The following is a 20961-nucleotide window of genomic DNA, read 5'->3' on the forward strand; positions in this document are numbered from 1 at the left end:
CACCTGCTGATTCTCAAATACATAGAATACTGCAGCACACTGGCCTGTAGAAGCAAATTGTATTTGATGTCACATTCCTGCAAAAACACAGAAATAGAAATGGACCTGTTATGCTTTTAATAAGATAACTGCTTCACAGTTGGATCCCAAAAGAATTGGCAAACACTCATGGATGAAACCCTACAATACTCTTGTAAGAGAGGAAAATGTTATTCACTGCACTTTACTCATGGGAATTCAAAAGTACAGACACAGGAAACTGATCCAAGAGAAGAAAATGGTCTAGTTTGCCACTTGTGCCCTCGTTAGGAGCATTCCTCCTGATGCTGCTATAGGTACTATAGGTATAATGCCACGTACTCTAGTGGCCCCCTTTTCCCTAGGACAGGCCCTTTTTTCTGGTTCCTGTCTCCCTCAGTACCCTAATTTGACCCCAACAAAACAGAGACCACTGGATTATAAGCTCTGTCCTAGCTGAATTGGATGCAGATATGATCTGATGACCATTGCAGATCTTAGCCAACCCAACAACCTATCCCCCACCAGCCTGAATGTTGCAGTATGTGCTCCATTTTACACCACTACATCACTCAGTGGTACCAATGGAGCACACACCACATGATATAATGGGGGAATCAGATAACCTGGAAGAGGTAAGTAAAAATCATTTTTACTTACCTCCCCATAAGCTGCTTGGCTGCCAATGGCCTCGGGCATACAGCAGTTATTTCACTGGCATAAGACAAAGGAGCCTTGGAGGTGTGTGTGTCAGGTTGGAAAGATATTTTGGTGTGCACCACCACCACCACCACCACCACAAACATCCTACCTCTCCTGCCCTGGATAGGATCAGGCTGTTTGTGTATGTTTGAGATGATTTTGGGTAGGAGGGCAGGCAGAGATTGTAACTGTAAGTTTTCTGTTCTAACAGTTTTTTACTGGAGGGTATCAGTTGCTGCTGCTGATCTGTGAGATGATAGCAGAAGTTACTGCAAGTGAAAAATGTGCTCCATAAGCAGGAAGATGTTGAGAAGGCTGGTAACACCAGGAAAATCCCCAATGGCATGGAGAGGAAATAAAAGTCTTATAGAACAGTAGTTCCCAACATTTTTTCACTTGCATCCCATTTCCATAAATTGTACCCCTCATATTAGCCCTGCAAGGCATTCTAATAGACCTGCCTTTTCCCACCATTATCCAGTTCTTTTTCCAGTACCCCTAAAGATCCTGGCAAGTACCCCTGGGGGTACACAATACCCCAGGTATGGATTTTTGTAAAGACATGGGACACTGCCGTGAGACCAAAGGGGAGGGCTCTGTATTGAAAACGACATCTCTCATAACAAAATCTGAGATATTGGTGATGCTGGTGAAGGATAGGAATATGTAGATAGGCCTTGGATAGGTCCTCAGTCAATGTTCACTGAGAAGATTTGGGAACTTCTCCCAACCAAGTGACAGTTCCCTTCCCCTAGAATGAGCACCCAAGAATGATCTCTGGTGCATTCCTGATGTCCACTGGATTAATGACAGGGACAGATCAATCAGGTGTTAGCAGGGATGGGCGACTCAACTCAAAAGGCTCTGACTTGAGTCTCAGAACACGTGCTTTCCCTTGCCTCATGTGGACTTGAGTTACGTGTGTTTTGAAGCCGGAAGTGATTCAGGACTCAGGAGTTTTTCTCAGGAACAATGAAGATGCAGTCCTAGTATCCGCAGTCATCTGGGAGGAAGCCCCACTGACAGCAGTGAAACTCAGACCAGGAGCTGCAAAGGAGTGGGTCATAAGCCTCCTGAGGGCTGCAGGGGCTGCTCACCAGCCTGCCCGCCCACTACTTCTGTCCCTTTGCCTGTGCTGCCTGTCCCCGCCCACCTTATCAAGCTGGGACACCTCCTCCCTCCCTGTTGACCTTTCTGTGGTGTGCTGCTGGTGCTCCTTCTGCTGCCACCACCACAGGATGTGGCGCGTGCCCCAGTGGCACAGCTGCTCATTGCTGGAAAATTGGATAGAAGTCTCTAGCTTCAGTTACACAGGTAACCTCTCTTTCTTTGTGACATCTTGGTTCCCCCCTCCTCTTAAGTGCTGCTGTGTCAGAAGCCCCCCCCCTTTTTAAGAGAAGTTTCAACCATATTTCAACTGCAATTGATCTGATTCTTTCACTTATTATTTCTTTTCTAATTAACTTTTTTGTAACAATGCTCACTGTATAAACAGTAATTGTTTATTGTTATGAACAGCTTTATAATTGTATGCTATTTCTTTTGTTCAGCTTATTGATTTTTGTATTTCATATTGTTTTAGTCATATTATTTTTCTAAATAAATTAGGGTCCAATCCTATCCAACTTTCCAGTGCTGATGCAGCTGTGCCAACAGGATGTGCACTACCTCCTGCAACAGAGGAAGAATCATGGAGGCCTCCTCAATGTAAGAGAACATTTGTTCCCTTACTTTGGAGCTGCATTGCAGCTGCATCGGTGCTGGAAAGTTGGATAGGATTGGGCCCTCAGTTGTTTGGGTGGACTCTGATTCATTTCCCTGTTATTTATTTATTTATTTACCTTGTTATTTTCCTGTTATTTATTTTTCCTGTTATTTCCCTGGACAGGGATTTATTTCCTGTTATTCTTATGGTGGTAGTTTGTGGGGTGTGTATCATGACATGTATGGTTGTGGGCATATGTAAATACAAAGTGCATGTGTATCACCAGAGCATGTGTGTTAATATTATGTCTGATTTCAACAATTTCTAATAAAAAATAGTCAATTTTTAATCTATGTACATTGGAATGTGTATGTGAGCACTGATGCATATATATCATGCATATATATCATACATTTTGCAGAATATGACCCTAATGAAATCTACACAAGAATTCCCTGCAGATTTTTAAAAGGTCCTCTAGCTTTTACCACAGTAAAATACTGCTTAATAGTCTAGACAAGTGTCTATCAGGACATTAATTCTAGAGAGCAAGTTCCATTAATGAATGGGAGCTATGCAAGAGCACAACAGTGATCTGAAGTTGCTCCTATTTATTTTAGTGGGGCTCGCACAGAACATCCCAGTGGGATGGACAATACCCCTAATTTTTGTTTGTATTTTTTAAAGGAGGAGCATGGATAAGTTCCCTCCAGTGCTATTAGCTCTGCCAACCTGACAGATACTGAATAGAATTTTCAACATCTCCTCCCAGCAGGCAACTTCCATTATAAACAGATGTCTACAAATTAGGAATAATTCATTACCTTCTGGTGCGTGTAAATGGGCTTCATGAACTCAGCAAAACGACTTCTATTAGCTCTGTCTGCAAACTCATGGGGCTGCTGGTCTGCAGTCCAAATGGAGGCTTGGAGACAGATCTCAATCTAATTCCTGACCCTGCCCATGTTTGTCTCTGAGATCCCCAGAGAGGACAACCCTTTGGCAAAAGTTCTGCCACAGAACTGTCTCAAGCTCCTGGCTTTTGCAGGGTTCAGAGAATAGTTTTATGAGTACCAGTTCTCTTGCATTAAAAAGCCTCTAGTGTAAAGCGGTTACAAGATTGCAAAATGCGAAATGCCACATTGAAAAAGGGAAGACCTCAGAGAGCACTTAAGAGTAGTTTAATTACATCCGTTCTACACTAGTCAGGGGGGCAATTCACCATCCAAAGTCATACGCTTTGCTTGGAAAAACAAAACTGAGCCCAAGCTTTGCCAGTGCGGCTCTTTCCCTAAGACAGTCTTGTGCAAAACTTCACCAGTGAAGAATGTTATCCACTACACCACAATATAGACATTGTTGCGTCTGCCCCCACTATGGGCTAATGCACTAAACTCCCTTGACTTTTGCAAGCCCACATGCAGATCTTGTAGGCAAACAATCTTGTAGGCCAGGGGTGCTCAGTAAGTCGATCGTGATCCACCAGTCGATCGCGAGGCAAATTGAGTCGATCACAGGCATCTCTCCCGTCCACGCATCCCTGGGAGTGAGCCCCGTCCTGGGAGTGATGCTCCCTGGGAGTGACGCATCCCTGGGAGTGAGCTCCTGTCCACGCATCCCTGGGAGTGAGCCCCGGCCTGGGAGTGAGCTTCCTGGGAGTGACGCATCCCTGGGAGTGAGCCCCGTTGACTCTACTGGGGCTGACTCGTGAGTAGACCTGGAGAGGAGCCGCTGGCAGGCTTCTCTCCCGTCCACGCATCCCTGGGAGTGAGCCCCGTTGACTCTACTGGGGCTGACTTACCTTTCCCGTTTTTGCACTGGTATGTATGGAGATCTGCCCCCCCCCCACTTCCATCTGTTGGTTCTGTGTGCAAGGGGTTTTGCACTGGTCTTGCTGTGATGTCTATATAGAGATCTTCCCTCCCCCACACCTTTCCCCTGTTTTTGCACTGCTCTGTATAGAGATCTGCTCCCCCCCCCCATTTGTATTGGAATCGAGGAAGATCTGGTGAAGAGGTAGATGTGGTGTCAGCAGTGGCCCCTTTAAGGGTAAGGCCTGGGCATCCAGCAGAGTGTGCTGCACAGCTGCAGCCACTTGAAGGCAATAGGGCCCTCAGGGATATAAGAGCACCTGAGGCAGGAAGGGCTCCACTTATTTATGAGTCAGCCTTTTCCTACATGAAGATCATTAAGTCCAAGTACCGTTCCACCATGACTGATGAACATTTGGAAGTGTGCTTGAGGCTGGCTGTCAGCAGCTACTGTCCAGACTATGCATCCTTGGCTGATTCACTTCAGTGCAAGTCATCAAAGTAAACTCAAGTAATTACAAAAAATGTTTATAGTTAATTATGTTGTGTTGTGCAATATTGGCTCTTGCGGTTATGCAAGGTACACCAACATACATTGTACACATAAATGTTATATGTTATGATGGCATGAACATTGTAAAAAAACTCTGGTAGATCTCCGGGCCTTGCTGGGTTTCAAAGTAGCTCTCGAGCCAAAAAAGTGTGAGCACCCTGTTGTAGGCAAACAATCCTCTCCTGTTATTGCTTCTCAGCAACTGGTATTCAGAGGCACACCACTCATGAACCTGGAGGTAGAATATAGCCATCATGACTAGTAGCCATTCACAAGTTTCCAGATCTCATGGTTTTGAAGAAAGAGCTAAAAAAAAAAAAGTATCCAGTTTCTGCCAGGGGATCGGTGGGTCAATTCACTGTTAGGAGTGTCCTGTGAGGAGAGTGTTGTATTTTACTGTACTATATGCTTGTAAGCCATTTTACAAACACTTAGGCTACAATCTGACACACACTTTCCAGGGAGTAATCATATTGAAAACCATGGGGCTTACTTGTGAGTAGATATGCATATGATTGTGCTGTGTAAAAAAAAAAAAGGTGGGACATACTTCTTTTAAAATAAATTGGTTGGCCACTGTGATAAATAGATGCTAAACTAGAAGGATCTGCTAGTCTGATGTTTTAGGGCAGGGGTGCCCAAACCCCAGCCCTGGGGCCACTTGCGGCCCTTGAGGACTCCCAATGTGGTCCTCAGGGAGACCCCAGCCTCCAATGAGCCTCTGGCCCTCCGGAAACTTGCTGGAGCCTGCACTGGCCCAATGCAACTTCTCTCAGTGTGAGGATAACTGTTTGACTTCTCGCTTTAGCTGTGGGATAAGGGCTCCCTCCACTGCTGGCTGTCTCAAATCTGTGATGAAAGAGCAGCAGCAAAGAAAGGACCAGCCTTGCTTTGTGCAAGGCCTTTCATAGGCCTTGAGCTATTGCAAGACCTTCATTCATTCATATAAATTCCACCTCTAGTATATTAATTTATGTAAACTTATGTAAATTTATTCAAATTTTAAATGTAAATTAATTCTTTTTTTCCCCAGCCCCCGACACAGTGTCAGAGAGATGATGTGGCCCTCCTGCCGAAAACTTTGGAAAACCCTGTTTTAGGGAAAACAAATTCAACCGCTATTAGGAGCAGAGTGCACCCAATTGAAACAGCAATATCTGCTGTGAGGCTTCTGAATTACGGTACTTCCTTGCTCAAAGGCAGAGGAGGAGAAAACCTGAAGAGATCATTCTCAACTAGAACCCTTCAGCCACGGCAGCAGCTGGTTCCAAATGAAAGAGCAGGCATCAGGCTGAGTCTGACAGGTCACAGAGCAGACATTAAATATTTTAAAACTTCCAAGAATGTCCAGAAGACCTCTGCCAGAGACCTTGGAGAGGCATTGCCTGGGCAAGAAGAACCAACTCGGGAGAAAACCACATTGTTACATGTTAAGCCCATTATCATAGCTGACTGGTTTGATTTTTCATTTAAAAGTAGCAGCTGATTATCCCCTGTGGATTGGTTTTACAGCTGTGCAAACCTGGGTCAGATTTGTTCCGGAAGGAGCTACCATATCAGTCAATGCAATCTAAAACTAGAAACTGAGAGGAGTGTCTGTCTCTGTATGGTCTTAACTCTGCCACAATTCCACATACTAACTACATGTTGAAAAGCCCCAAACGCTGTAGCCTTTCCTCATAAGGAAGGTTGCCCCAGCCCAGTAATCATTTTAGTCGCTCTTTAAGGTGAGGGGGGACATGATTGAGACATGTAAAATTAAGTAGGGGATGGATCGAGAGGATAGAGAGATGCTCTTTTCCCTCTCCCATTACACCAGAACCAGGGGACATCTGCTAAAATCGAGTGTTGGGAGAGTTAGGACAGACAAAAGAAAATATTTCTTTACTTGGCATGTAGTTAGTCTGTGGAACTTCTTGCCACAGGATGTGGTGATGGCATCTGGCCTAAATGCCATTAAAAGGAGATTGGACAAATTTCTGGAGGAAAAGTTCATCATGGGTTACAAGCCATGATGTGTATGTGCAACCTCCTAATTTTAGAAGTGGGTTAACTCAGAATACCAGATGCAAGCGATGGTACCAGAATGCAGGTCTCTTGTTGTCTTGTGTGCTTCCTGAGGCATTTGGTGGGCCACTGAGATACAAGAAGCTAGACTAGATAGCCTATAGCAGTGGTTCTCAAACTCTCCCAGAGAGTTTGAGAGCCACTAAGTCTTTGCGGGGGGGGGGGAGGGAGGGAGGCAGCGGGAGGGGAAGGCAGCGACGCGATCCCCAGGATCGCGCCACTTAGGGGGGCTGCAGGAATTGGGATGTACTCACCAGTCCCTGCAGCAGCCTTCCCGGGGTGTGGGGAGCCCTGCCTGAGTGCCTGCAGGGCTCCCCAGCCACTCTGAAGTGAAAGTAGAGCAATCGCACTCCAATTCCGGTTTTGCTGAAGTGGAGCACAGTCATTCCGCTTTCACTTCAAAGCGGCTGAGGAGCCCTGCAGGCGCTCACGCAGGTCTCCCCGCATCCCCCGGATGCTGCTGCAGGGACTGGTGAGTATATCCCAGTCCCTGCAGCCCCCCTGAGCGGGATCCTGGGGATTGCGTTGCTGCCTTACCCCCTGCCTTAAGAGGACAGGCCAGGGCCCTCAGGCTGGGGCGTCGCGACTGGCTGATGGCCTGATCCAGCGGGGCTGTTCTTATGATGGGTATTCTCATATTTCCATTGGCTGAGGGAGGGCAGGAGGAGGAGCCAGCATGGCTGGTGGCGGGGAGGAAGCCTCATTGAGTGACTGGCTGCAGTGTACTACTTCTACTACTTCTGAGTAGAGCTGCATGGATCAGGTCATCCTGGTCTCACAGCTACTGCTCATGAGCTCATGAGCCTCCTCCTCCCTCTTGCAGCTTCTCTCCTGGCTCTCTTGCAGTCCCTCCCAACCCTTCCGCCCTGTTTATACATGGGCAGGGACGTCATGGAAGTGAGTAAAGAAAACTTAGACACACACATACACACACCTTGGCAGCAGTTCTGTTTTTTCTGCAGTAGGCTTTTTAAAGGGGGGGGGGCTCAACTAGAGTCCATTAGAGTCTATAAAGGATGACTTGGAAAGTGCCCCCCCCGTTGTGACTCTTTTTCGAGTTGTGTTGTGGGGGGCGGTGACTCAGAGGCTTGATTTGATGGGATGGGATAGAACATGACCATTTCAGTAGGACTGAAGGTTGGACCAGCCATGGCAGGGCAGCCATATTGTTCTTGTTCACCTGCCTGCTTTGATTGTACATAAAATAGGAGGCTGGGGAGAAGTCTGACAACCTAAAGTGCATGGAAACAAGGGGAGAGGAACTCTCCTTCCCTGCACTTTTTGCTGCAACTCCTTTTCACACCAGCCTGGCTCTCTTCTGGTTTCAGAGCCAGGTTCTCACCCTTATATGCCTTCCATTTTTCAAAATTGGACAACACCATCCCCTCCAGACACAAGACTAAACAAACGGGGCAGCCCCCCATCATATTCAGTTTAGTCCTCAGTTGGGAGTTGTGATGAACTTTTTGGCACAATAGGTGCAGGCCTGCAAGTCTGGGGAACTCTTGCTTCAGCCAGCAACATTCTTGCTTCAGCCATCAACATGTTAGAATCTCATGCATTAGTTTTGGGGTTGTTGCTGTTGCATCATTCACTCCTGGGGGCGCAGGGTAGCTGGCTGGGAGTTCTCAATGGTCACCCATCCAGGTACAGACCAGTGCCATAGAAGCAGGCGCACCCAGATCATTCCTTTGTCTATCTCCCCTCTTAGGTTTTTGAACTGATTTATGACTCTGTGTGTAGATTTTGCATTATAAGATACGGTGCATATTTTTCCCTCCCCTCTCCTCTTGGATTTATGAGGAGAGGCAAGGTTTGGAAATGGCTTTCTGTAGGAATTAATTCATTTTTAATCAGCTGAGCATAATGATTTGATATAAATGATCTTTCTAAACTGAGGTTAATCAGCTCTGAATGGACGTTCTCCATTATGTTATTTAGAGAGGTGCACTATAGAAATACTGTCATAGGCCTTATTTAATCATCTGTTTGTTTCAATGTGTACACAGTTTTTAATGGACTGCTCACTATTTAATGCATGGAAGGTTTATTTTTATTATTTGCAGTGGGCTTAGTGCTGACAAGCAGTGTAGGATTGATAGAAATAATCTATTTGTTCATATTTCGTCGTCGTCCCCCCATAGCATAAGAAGCATAACGGAACCATGTACCATGGGACAGGATTCAGCAGTATCCTTTCTCTACTCCTGCATTTTTGTGGTGTGGTGAACCTAACATTGCTGTGTAAATCTTTTAAAGATTTACAGCCGAATCTTAACTAAATCCTCCCACCGATGCAGCTGCACCAATCGAGCAAGCACTGTATCCTGAAGGAAGAGGCAGTCCCAGAGGCCTCCCTGAGGTAAAGGAATATTCAAACCTTCACATTGGGGTAAGCCTTTATCCCCAATAGGTCTATTCATACCTGCCCCAGCTCTTTGGCTGGCACAACCCTGAGCAGATTGATTCACCAAACCAGTAAAAATAGTAATTGCAAATGACACATATAAACAAAGGTACAAAAGAAGAATGCATAATATAAAGGGAGAAGTAAAATATAATTCTGGTTAAAGACAAACAGCCCAATGCTACCGAAGATAGTGCAGAACCCATTAAGATAGCAGAAGTGACTTCTGCTATTGTAAAATGGCTGCCGACCTAGTGCAGACTGCTATATCAGTGACCATTTTTGCACAGGCTCCTGCAAGATGCAGCAGTGGTGCAATTCCACTGCCAGATTCCACCATGCCTACCGGGCCAGGTGAGGCAGTGGCATGGGTAGGTGGGGAGAAATGGAGGCAGGGAGGAGGTGGGATGGGGTGGATTCAGCAGCAATTGTGCGCACTGAATCCTATACACTCCTTTCAGAAGCTCTCAGCCCCTTTCTTCTCAGAACTGTGCCAGCTAGAGCTGGCGCAGGTCTGAGGAGACCCATTGGTGAGTGGGTGCCTTACAGGGGGGTAAAGAAATTTTTTTCCTTCCCCCACCCAATCAGTCTGCTTTGGCGCAGCTGCACCCTGACAGCCCAATCCTATCCAATTTTCCAGTGCCAGTGCAGCCATACCAATGGGGCATGCACTGCATCCTGTGGTGGGGAGGCAGTCACAGTGGCCTCCTCAGGGTAAGGAAACATTTGCTCCTTTATCTTGGGGCTGCATTGCAGCTGCATTGTGCTGGAATGTTGGATAGGATTGGCCCTAAGGCAGGTGAGAGGATAGGATTGTGCTTAGATCCAGTATTTTTTTTAATACAAAATTTGATAAAGAGATTTCTAAGCCTTAACTCCCCCCCCTCCTTTTCAGAAGAAAAGTTTCTAATCCTCATGGTTGCGGAGATAGATTTGAAAACATGAAAGAGATGTGTGTGGAAGACTCCTGTGTTTAGTTTCTGGTTCCTTGCTTAATGAAATGAAACTCCACAAAACTTCAAACCCTGAGTTGCAAATATAGAATGAAAAATAGAGCAAGATTATAATAAATACACACAGTTTTACATAACCTACACAATATTTTATAGACCTAATTTGCATTGTGTGGGCATAGAATAGAAGACCTTAATCTTTGGCACAAAGCAGTGAGAGGGGCATTTTCTGACACACACACCCCCACCATTCACTTAGCACCATATAGAAAAAATGGTGCTCATTCTTTTTCTTCCCTATCTTTTCACTTGCCTTCACAAGTCCTCGATGGATATGGCTATGCTCACGTCCTTAAGGCAGTTGGTACCCTATGGTAAGTTTGTGTAGCACTGCAAAGAATACACTGGAGCAAGATGGCACCTCCTGCTGCCATGTTGAATGTTGCTGTCTTGCTCACCCTCTGGTCTGCTGCTTCTGTTCGAAGCACAGGTATTTGCAACAATAGAGTTGTACTGGTTGCTATCATTAGGGATGCCATGCGAATCCAGCATGTTCAATTTTTGACACAGATAATGTTGTTCTGCTGGTACAGACAATTATCCCAGACCTTCCTTATGTCCAATTCTATTTCATTTACTTTCCATCAGGAAAAAAAAAAAGTGACCCAGAAGCACATAATTCTGTGCAGGTTAGACTGTGAGAGACAAGAAACACACACAAAAAGGCTGAATGTATATCAGTATGTGCACTTGAATGTGGACACCTGTAAGCATTGCCTTACTCTTCCTTCCAATGCCCATTCCACAACTAGCCGACACCCATGTACTGGCCTGCTGCAATAATGCATATTAGGTTCTGCGACTGATTTTTCAGGGATTGAAACAAGAACTTTATGTGTGCAGAAGCTATTTGGGAAAGCAAGAATAACTGAGGCACTCTGCAGACTTGCTGTGGCTATCTGAAAGGGTAGGAAGACAAAATGGACAAAATGGGAAAGATTGTCAAAATAAGGCGGAGATTTTGCATATCCTCATTGTACATGATTCAGTGTTATGAATAATAATTATATAAGAGTTAAGCTAAAATCTTATGCATGCCTTTCTGGGAGTAAGCCCCACTGAATACAATAAAATTTACTTCTGAGTAGATACGGTATGCATAGGACTGTGCTGTAAATCCAAAGGTAAAAGAGAGACAATCCTGTGGCAGTGCAGAATCTTTTTTTATAAGACAGTACAGTATCTTATTCTAAAATTTTGTTTTCAATTCAAAACACATCTCTACCAATAAATTGTCAAGCTTAACCCCTTAGACCAGCATTTCTCAAAGTGGTGGGGTGCGACCCACCATAGGAAGGGAAAAGGGGCCATTCCCCTTAAGGGAAGTGGCCCAGGATAGGGTACCCCAATGGCACCGCAGTGATCGGTGCCGTGGGGACCCAGGGGTATTTAGACATACCTGGGGGGGATTAGGGAATCTCCCAGAGAATTCTAGAGGCTTGCAGTCTTCTCCACGAGCCTCCTCTCTGCTGTAGTGAGCTCCGTTTTGCAATCAGAGCTCACTTCCGGTTTTCCATTCGAGCACCTTATCAGAGCACACACACCCCAGTCCCTGCTCCTGCCAAAACTTACCAGAGGTTATCAAACTCCCAGAGAATTTGAGAACCACTGCCTTAGACCTCATTCCCAACTGAAATGTAGCTTAAAAATGTTATTTGCTGAGTCATTTGCAGTGATGAGTGAACTCCCACATGCTCGGCTTAGAATTCATGTGGTAATTATGTGCTCTCCCAGTGAGCATTTGCAGGGAAAAAAGATCTGTGTTCCCAGAGTTGTCCTTCAGGTTGCAATATTGCCCCAGGTGCACACATACACATCTTGTCACATCACCCCCTGAGAATTGTGACTTCCAACACCAGACACATTGGAGAAAATTGAAGGCCCCTTCTCTCCAGACAAACACACTCAGGAACAAGAGAGTGTTTCCCATCTGGTCAAGAAGAACAACGTGGAAAAGGTTTGTAAGGAACAATCAAGGCAAATAACTCGGTCAGCAAAGAAACTCAGCAAGTAAAAGACGGCTTTCTTGGGTGGGCTGGCCAAGTGATTCACAACAATTGTGTGTTTGAGCAAGTCTTAACATGATTGAACTGCACATGCACCTAAAAAGCAGTTGGCTTTGGGAGCCTGGTTTGCCACATGTAGCCTGTTGCATGCACAGACTCTCATCGTGCATTCCAAGATAGAGGAGAACAATGGGGAGAAATGCTGCTCAGTACATCACAGCCAAGCATTATGAGCTGGGCAAATTTGCATTCTGATGCAATTACACACTTCGGTAACATCAGTTGTCACTCCTTGTTACACTTGCATCTCCCTTCCTCCTAACGTATGCGCCCAGTAATTTTATGATACTCTGCAAAGCAGCACATAAGTTAATGATCAGCAAGTGGAGAGCAACAGTGAAGAGTCCATGACTCGCTGCAGTACAGAAGTGTACTCAGGACGCAAGCTCTGTAGACCTGGATCTTGGTATGTTCCGTCAGCTTCTTGTTGGACCAGACTCTCTTTGTGAGTCTGGAAAACGTGGTAGCTCACAACAGGAGAGGAAACTGAATGCTTTCCACATGCGCTGCCTCCGACGTATTCTCGGCATCACCTGGCAGGACAAAGTTTCAAACAACACAGTCCTGGAACGTGCTGGAATCCCTAGCATGTATGCACTACTGAAACAGAGATGCCTGCGTTGGCTCGGTCATGTCATGAGAATGGATGATGGCCGAATCCCAAAGGATCTCCTCTATGGAGAACTCGTGCAAGGAAAGCGCCCTACAGGTAGACCACATCTGCGATACAAGGACATCTGCAAGAGGGATCTGAAGGCCTTAGGAGTGGACCTCAACAAGTGGGAAACCCTGGCCTCTGAGCGGCCCGCTTGGAAGCAGGCTGTGCGACATGGCCTTTCCCAGTTTGAAGAGACACTTGGCCAACAGTCTGAGGCTAAGAGGCAAAGAAGGAAGGCCCATAGCCAGGGAGACAGGCCAGGGACAGACTGCACTTGCTCCCGGTGTGGAAGGGATTGTCACTCCCGAATCGGCCTTTTCAGCCACACTAGACGCTGTTCCAGAACCACCTTTCAGAGCGCGATACCATAGTCTTTCGAGACTGAAGGTTGCCAACTAACTAACAAGGAGAGCAACAGTGAGAGGGAGGAATATGCCACCTTCATCTCCTACAGATGGATACTGTGGAAAAGTGGATGCTGGAACGGATGGGCCTTAGGCCTGATTTTGCAGGACTATTATTTTAAGTACATAGCCATCAGCCTCTCCCCAGGGGCAAGAGGGGTAGACTGAAAGAAGTTGTGGTGGCAGTGGAACTTGTTAGCAGCCCATTGTGGAAGGTGTTGTAGCCAAGATCTGGTCCACTGCAATCCAATTCTCCCTCTGAATTGTCAGCCAGTAAAACTACTTGCTGATCAGGGATGCACATGACTGGCGCTATTGTCAGGGTCCAGAGAGGGCCCTGACATAGTTGGCAGTGGTGAGATTTGAGACCCAGACAATCACTGATGAACTTGGCAGAGTAAGTTTGATCTGATTTTTGATTTGACATTTTGACTTGGCATTTTTGCATTTTGACAATATTGGCTTTGGGAGAAACACCTTCTTCCCAAAGTTACAAAGAGATTGTAAATGGCTAGAAGAAGACAAACAGTACTTCTGTTTATTTCTTTCTCTTGGAATCAACTGGATAGTGAGGCCAAGATAGCTAGACCAACTCTAGTTTACAAGAAGCCCAAGACCCTCAAGGAGGCTAGGCAGATGGCAGAAGCTATCAAGCTGTACCTCAAAGGCCAACCCTGGTGGAGCAAAGATAGTGGGCCCAGAGACCAGGGGAGGAGCACACAGCACAGTAGTGACTTCCCATCAGCATCTCTGCCACAGGCTCCAGCTGAACCCCTACTGAATCAGAAGCAGCTAACTCTAAGGAAGTATTGTTGTAATGAGCTGGGACAGTTGTAGAAGTGGTGCCCAGAAAAAGCCAAAAGAGTCGTTCCTCAGCTGCCGCAGCAGCAGCTCTCATGTTACATTAGACCCTCCTCTGCCACTGAGTTCCCTTTCCAAACTTCAAAACCTTATGCCCACTTTTGGCTAATTAGCGTCCCTTATCAAAAAAACAGCCAGCCTTGGTTACATGCAAAGCCCTGGTGAACACCACCTCTGTGAAGGCAATCTGCAGGTAGCTCGCCTGTTCAAGCTGCAAGGGGTCCTTCCCCTTTCCTGCTCCAGAAGCAGGTTCTCCAGCCACAGCAGCAACACCTTGTTGCATGCACACATACACACCTCCCCTTCTATCCCCACACTCTCTGGCAATCTTTATCTCCAAAATCCTCATTATCCCTACTAGGTAACATCTGTAAACCTAGCAAAAGTTCTATACTTCCCAGACCTGTCAACACAAGGAGCCATTGCTGACACCATATACTGTCTTCTCTGGGAAATCTTCCGCATTTCCACTACATCTTCACCTCTCACCTAAAGCCCCAGGTGGTAGTAGAGGTAAATGGGGAGCAGACCCACTGGCTGGTTGATTCAGGGGCCACATTTTCTTTGGTCCACAGCTGCCTGGTACAGGTCACCAAACTCCTGCCTGGAGATACTGACAGTATTGCCTTTGGAGAGTAGGCCCATCTCGGTCCCCAAAGCAGAGGTGATGTTGAGGTATAAAGAGTGGAAGTGGAAATGGGCTTTTGCCATGCACTCAATCACTCCAACCCCGCCAATCCTGGGGACAGACCTCTGCATCTTTGTGAAGGAGCAGAAGGTTGCAGTTCCTCTGAAGCAGGATACTAAGACTCGAGGTGATAAACTGTGAGGGCCAGCTGCCGACCAAGCAGCACCCATTGTAGGAGGGATACAGAAAGCAAGATCTGCCTGCTCTATCACCCTGGAAGATATGGTAGCCACTAGGGGAAATTCAGTACAGGTGCAGCCTGTTTATCCATGGATTTTTTAATCTGTGGATTTGTCTCAACGCAAATGGGGTGGGGGAACTGGAAGTCACACACACCTTTGCCCTATGCTGGCATCTTGATCCATTTCCAGGCAGCCCCAAACACTACAAAAACGTTATGCCTCACCCAGGCAGGGAAATAGTCCTGGAGCCCTGGAAGAGGTTCCCCTTGCAAAGCAACAGTAACACTCCTGGAGCCCCTGAGCCAGCAAAGAGGCTGAAGGGGGGGCCAAAACTCTGTAGCCAGAACACATGCAGCAAGGTGGAGCGCATGCATGCATGCATGCATGCATGCATGCATTCTCTCTCTCTCTCTCTCACACTCACACTCTCTCTCACACACACACACACACACACAGGGGCAGGTGTGGTAGCAACAGAGGGGATTGCTTTAAAAAACCCAGGGAGTGTTTGCCAAATCCCCCCCCCCCATTGAGATGGTGCAGGCAATCACAGACACAGGCAAGCCTTCCCACCAAGCAAAGCATGAGATTTAGCCTACAATCCTCTCCACATTTTCCTGGGAGTAAGCCCCATTGACTACAATGCATAGGGCTGACTCTTAAAAGATCAGCATCCCATGTGAAAGAAGCTGGGCAGCTGGCAAAACAGGGAGGGCTGAACAGGGGAGGGGATTGAAAACAGCTGCCTTAGTTTCCTTCCATCGGGAAGTGTCAGGCTGCAGTGTATTTGCATAACTCTATGGAATTCAGCACAACACATTTTTGTTAATCATTGCAAGACACAGAACAGAACTAATTTGAATAAATAGGCTCTACCTGTATTGTTCTAGGAGGGGCTTCTGGCCAGGGAGCCCCTCTGGCTAGCCTGATCTCCTGGGCTGGTGGCAACAGATTCAAACTACCAAGGTTTTTTCCTGATAAGCTGCATGCCCAACCAAGGGGAAGAGAGGGGAACAGGAAGGGAGTGAACATGCTACACTAAGTGCTACTGCCCTGGATCAGTGTGCAGGCACTGGGGGCCCCTCTCTGGACCCTAACAACTATATACATCATTAGTAGTACGTATTATGAATGGTAAGTAGAAGGTAAGTTAGAATGTTCTTGTACCAGATCAAGGACTTGTCCAGCACCTTATTTCCAATATTAGTGAGTCAGATTCTTCTAGGAAGTCCTCAAGTAGTGTATGAAGACAACAGCTTGTCCACAATGTTTGCTCTCCAGCAAATGGTATTCAGCAGATGTATGCTGCCTCTGAAGATGGGGGTTCCACTTAGTTAGCAAGCCATGGAGAGCCTTATACGAGGCTCGTACTTAGTCTAATCTCCTTTAAAGCTTTTAAGCCAGGGACCATCACCATGTCCGAAAGAACATTAATATTCACAGAAGAAGTAGAAAGAGGGAAAGGGAGATAGCTGATGGATAGTGAAACAGCCAGCAAATGGACAGAAGTCTCCCAGGATCTCTCCCAGGCACAATTGTGGTTGCAAACAGGGAAGTGTACTCTTGGACAACTCCTGTCCATACTAATGAGGCCAATACAGAAGTATTTCCCAGTGGAATTAATCCAATAAATGAGAAGGCATTTTGCTCATATACTGTATAATCTTGCAGGATGAAAATCCTCTCTGTGCTTTGTAAAGGCTGCCTGCCTGTCACCAGCCACCATTTAACATCTATATGTAGACCCTTCCAGTCTCCAGAGGTGTTCAGTGGTAAAGGTTAGCTATTTGCTTGATGATTTATAATACAACAAAAAATTTTCACCCGATTGCACACCTAGCATCTAAAACAACTGCTAAAGGGGGGGCCCAAATACGTGCTTTTCACTTCCCCTTCTGGCAAGAGAAATCCCTCAAAGTGATCCTGTGCTGTGTGTTCCTTCATGCTTTCCTTTCCTTCTCCTTTGCTTGATCTTCTACATCAGTTACACAGTTCAGTTTAACAAACTGCTATGTGTGATATGTAAGTGAAGCCTCCATGTTCACAGTCACTGTACTTCTAAATATGACATGATAAAGACATACAAAAGGAAAGGGACATTGCCTTCATGCCCTGCACAAATGAAGATACAGTGGCACAGCAGGAGCTGTGTATAAGGAGTATAAGGCTGCCCACACCGTGCAGGAAGGGCACCTGCATAACCCTGGCACACCACTCCAGCAGCCTGACTCAGCTAGAATCCGCACACTCTCAGAGAACAGGGACCATGACATGGAGCCATGTCACCCTATCCTCTCATGGGGGGACTGTGGTGGTGGGGAGCACTTTGCACACAAAAACCCAAACACCCCACCCTGCACCCAGCACTAGGAATGGGCATACACTGACAGGTTTTGACTGCTAACACTTGTCCTCTCTGTTGCCCTCCTCCTGTTCCAGCTGCTTCAACCAGGTAAGTACGAGGGGAGGGGGCACACCTACCATCCCAACCCACAGCAGCAGCCCTGGGGGCTGCACAGGGGTCCTTGAGGCAATGCTGCAGCAGCCCCCCAAGGGTAGCATACTATGATCCCATAGCCAGCCTGGACTCCCTCTCCATGCAGGAGGTGGGGGCTGAGGAGGAGGTGGCAGTAGTGGCAGAGGCAGCTGAGTCACAGTGGGTCCCCCCCTCCATGGAGGAGACAGGTGGCAAAGCATCAGCGCTGGCAGCAGCACAACAGTACTGCTGGGCTGTGCGGAGGATGGTGGGGCACATCTCCTCTCTGCCCCACAAGTGCCTAGAATGAGCTTAAAAAGAGGGTTAACAAATGTTAGTACCCCTGATATTCTTAAATGGAGTTTTCACAGACCCTCAAGAACATTTATATGAGTAGAAGGACAAAGATAGGGGTGTCAAAGACAAGGCTTGCAGAAGCTCTTCACCTGGCCCATGATAATCGGGCTCTCCCAGCATCACCATCAGCTGCTAAGCTGTGAAGTTATGCATTGTCAGAAGTTATGCTGCTGAAAGGGCAGTGCTGGAAGAGCCTAATTATCATGCTGGCCACACTTTCAGCAGTGCCACTTCTACAGGTCACTACTGAACTGGTGGCCCCACTGCCACCCTTTCAGGAGTGCAACTTCTGCCAAGGCACTGGAAGGTAAAGATGGAAGGAGGCCTTAGAATGTGAGGAATGGTACTGGGGAAGAGACAAACCAAGAAGGATGAGAAAGGGAGACGCTACTGAGGCTCTGGGAGAGCCCAATTATCACACAAGCCACCCTTTCAACAATTGCTTCTGGCATCACATTGCAGAGTACCTCTCAGCTACTATCCTGTGAAGTGATGCCAGCAGAAGCAGCACTGCTGAAAGGGTGGCCCACATGATAAGTGGGCCCTCCCATATCTTGAAAATATCAAGATGTACATATTTTCTTCTTATGTCATTTGCAGCAAATGAGTTCCTAGGTGAAATTTCTGGTCATCACCTGCTTAATGACTTCGCTTCTGGCTCTCACCAAGTGCAATGAATGCTAATTTTAGCCCACTGTGTGAGTTTGACATCTCTGGGCCAATGCATGTGGTGATTCCTTCTTTCCTCTGGAGTTGGTGAGAAAAACAGTAAGAAGCACATGCTGGAGATTCTAGAAGAGGCAGAAACTGACATAAGTTTTTGAACTGGCAGAGACTGCACTGGAAGCCAAGAGGAAGAGCTGGCCACAGAGGATATGCTTAGCAGACACCTCTAGCTGATCCGTCTCAATACTTTAAACTTGTACATTTGTAAATAAAGCAAATGTTACAAAGGCTTTGTGTGTCTCCAGTGATTTCTTCCCCAGAAGAAAACCCCAAACCTCAGCAGAAGCAGCACTGCTGAAAGGGTGGTCCACATGATAAGTGGGCCCTCCCATATCTTGAAACTTGAAACTCCCACTGTGCCCTGGGAGCTTTTCATGGCTTGGAGAAGTGGGTACATAACAATATGATAGTGGCTTTTAGCAAAATAGCCTCCACTCCCAGCATCATTTGTGGTTTCTTCTAAAGGAAAAAGAAAGAATTGACCTGTTTAAGGCTGAGGGTAGAAAGATTCATTTGAAAGCTATGTGTAACCATTCATGTTATAGGCTTCATGTGCGACTTTGCTTTGTTCATTTTGGCACCTCAGTGCTGTGTTGTTTTTTCTTTATGACAATTTCCATTTGTATGATAATGTATTTATTGTCTATTTTATTTTAAAAGATTTATACCCTGCCTCAGCAATCTTATACACACTTATCTGGCAGTAAGTCCCATTCAACTCAGTGGTGCTTGACTTGCATAGGCTTGTGCTGTACAGTACATTTCTTTGTGGAAAAGACTGCAGGAGACTTGCAGAGCTTTTTGTAACACCTGCCTACTGGCAAATATACAAACTGAGCATGGAGAAGGAAACAGGCACTGAGACAGATCAAGCTAACCTATAAAGGAGCATCAGTTCCCCAAAGCTAACAGCATACTTTTGAAACTCCCCACCCCAATACTATGGTTTCTCTCTGCAAGCTGCAAAGATAAGGACAGTGTGTCCTTGGCTAGTTCCAAGCCAGCTCTGATCTGCTTTCACACACTACAAGAAGCTCATTTCAGTGGCCTTCCCATGCTGTCCTACTCAGACCCATACCTTGACCTCCTCACAGGGAGGAGGTGGAATGAGAGGGTGTCACAGATGGGCACTTTTAGGAAAATATAAGGCTGCCTTATACTGAGTCAGAACATTGGTCTGATTAGCTCAGTATTGTCCACGCTAACCAGCTTTGGCAATCCAAGGTTTCAGAAAGGACTCTTTTGTCCCTTAGGAAGGCAGGGATTGAACCTGGAGGACCTTTTGCATGCAGTGCACGTACTGTCACTAAGCTACAGCCTCATTACGCTATTATTGCAGCTGTGTATGTTTGTGGGTAGGTGGAGTGAAGATTGCCAGATTCAATCTGTGACAAGGCCCTGTGCCTTTAATAGGGAATTTGAGTAGCTGCAACTTCTCCTATAAAAGTGTGACTGCAATATGAGGAGGTGAAAGAAGAGGAACTGTGGACAGTTTTGTCTCAGTGGTCATTAAAGGCCTTGGCACCATGGCACCATACTGAGTATGGCAAGTGGGGAGAAGGAAGTTAAACTGCTCAAAGGGAAAAGGGCTTAATGGTGCATGTCATGTGTCTCATTTGTTTGAGTTATCCTTAGTCATAATAAAATGCAGCGCATACCACTGCACAAAATTCAAGGGAGCTCTCAAATGCAACAACTTCTGCAAATACTGTAAGAGGGTTATATCATGTTAGCAGGGATCAAATGACATAAACCTTAACCTGCCTCCAGAAGACAGAAACTGAAGCAGAAACTTCCTAGGAAGGAAATTACAAAGACAGACCACCACAACAGAGTAGGCTCCGCTACTGACAGCTAGTGTATGAACATCTCCCCTAGATGAAACACATAAGAGGTACCTCTAGCACAGGGGTGTCCAAAGTTTTTGGCAGGAGGGCCGCATCATCTCTCTGACACTGTGTGGGGAGCCAGGGAAAAAAAGAATTAATTTACATTTCAAATTTGAATAAATTTACATAAATGAATATATTAAAGATGAACTTATATGAATGAATGAAGGTCTATAAAAGGCCTTGCACAAAGCAAGGTTGGCCTTTCCTTTGCTGCCGCTACTGCATCACAGACATGAAACAACAAGCAGTGGAGGGATCCCTCATCCCACAGCTCATGTGAGAGGTCAAACAGTCGCCCTCATGCTGAGAGCAGTTGTGTCGGGCCAGTGTGGGCTCCAACAAATCTCTAGAGGGCCAGAGGCTCATTGGAGACTG

The sequence above is a fragment of the Tiliqua scincoides genome, chromosome 4 (assembly GCF_035046505.1).
Source record: "Tiliqua scincoides isolate rTilSci1 chromosome 4, rTilSci1.hap2, whole genome shotgun sequence".
NCBI lineage: Eukaryota > Metazoa > Chordata > Lepidosauria > Squamata > Scincidae > Tiliqua > Tiliqua scincoides.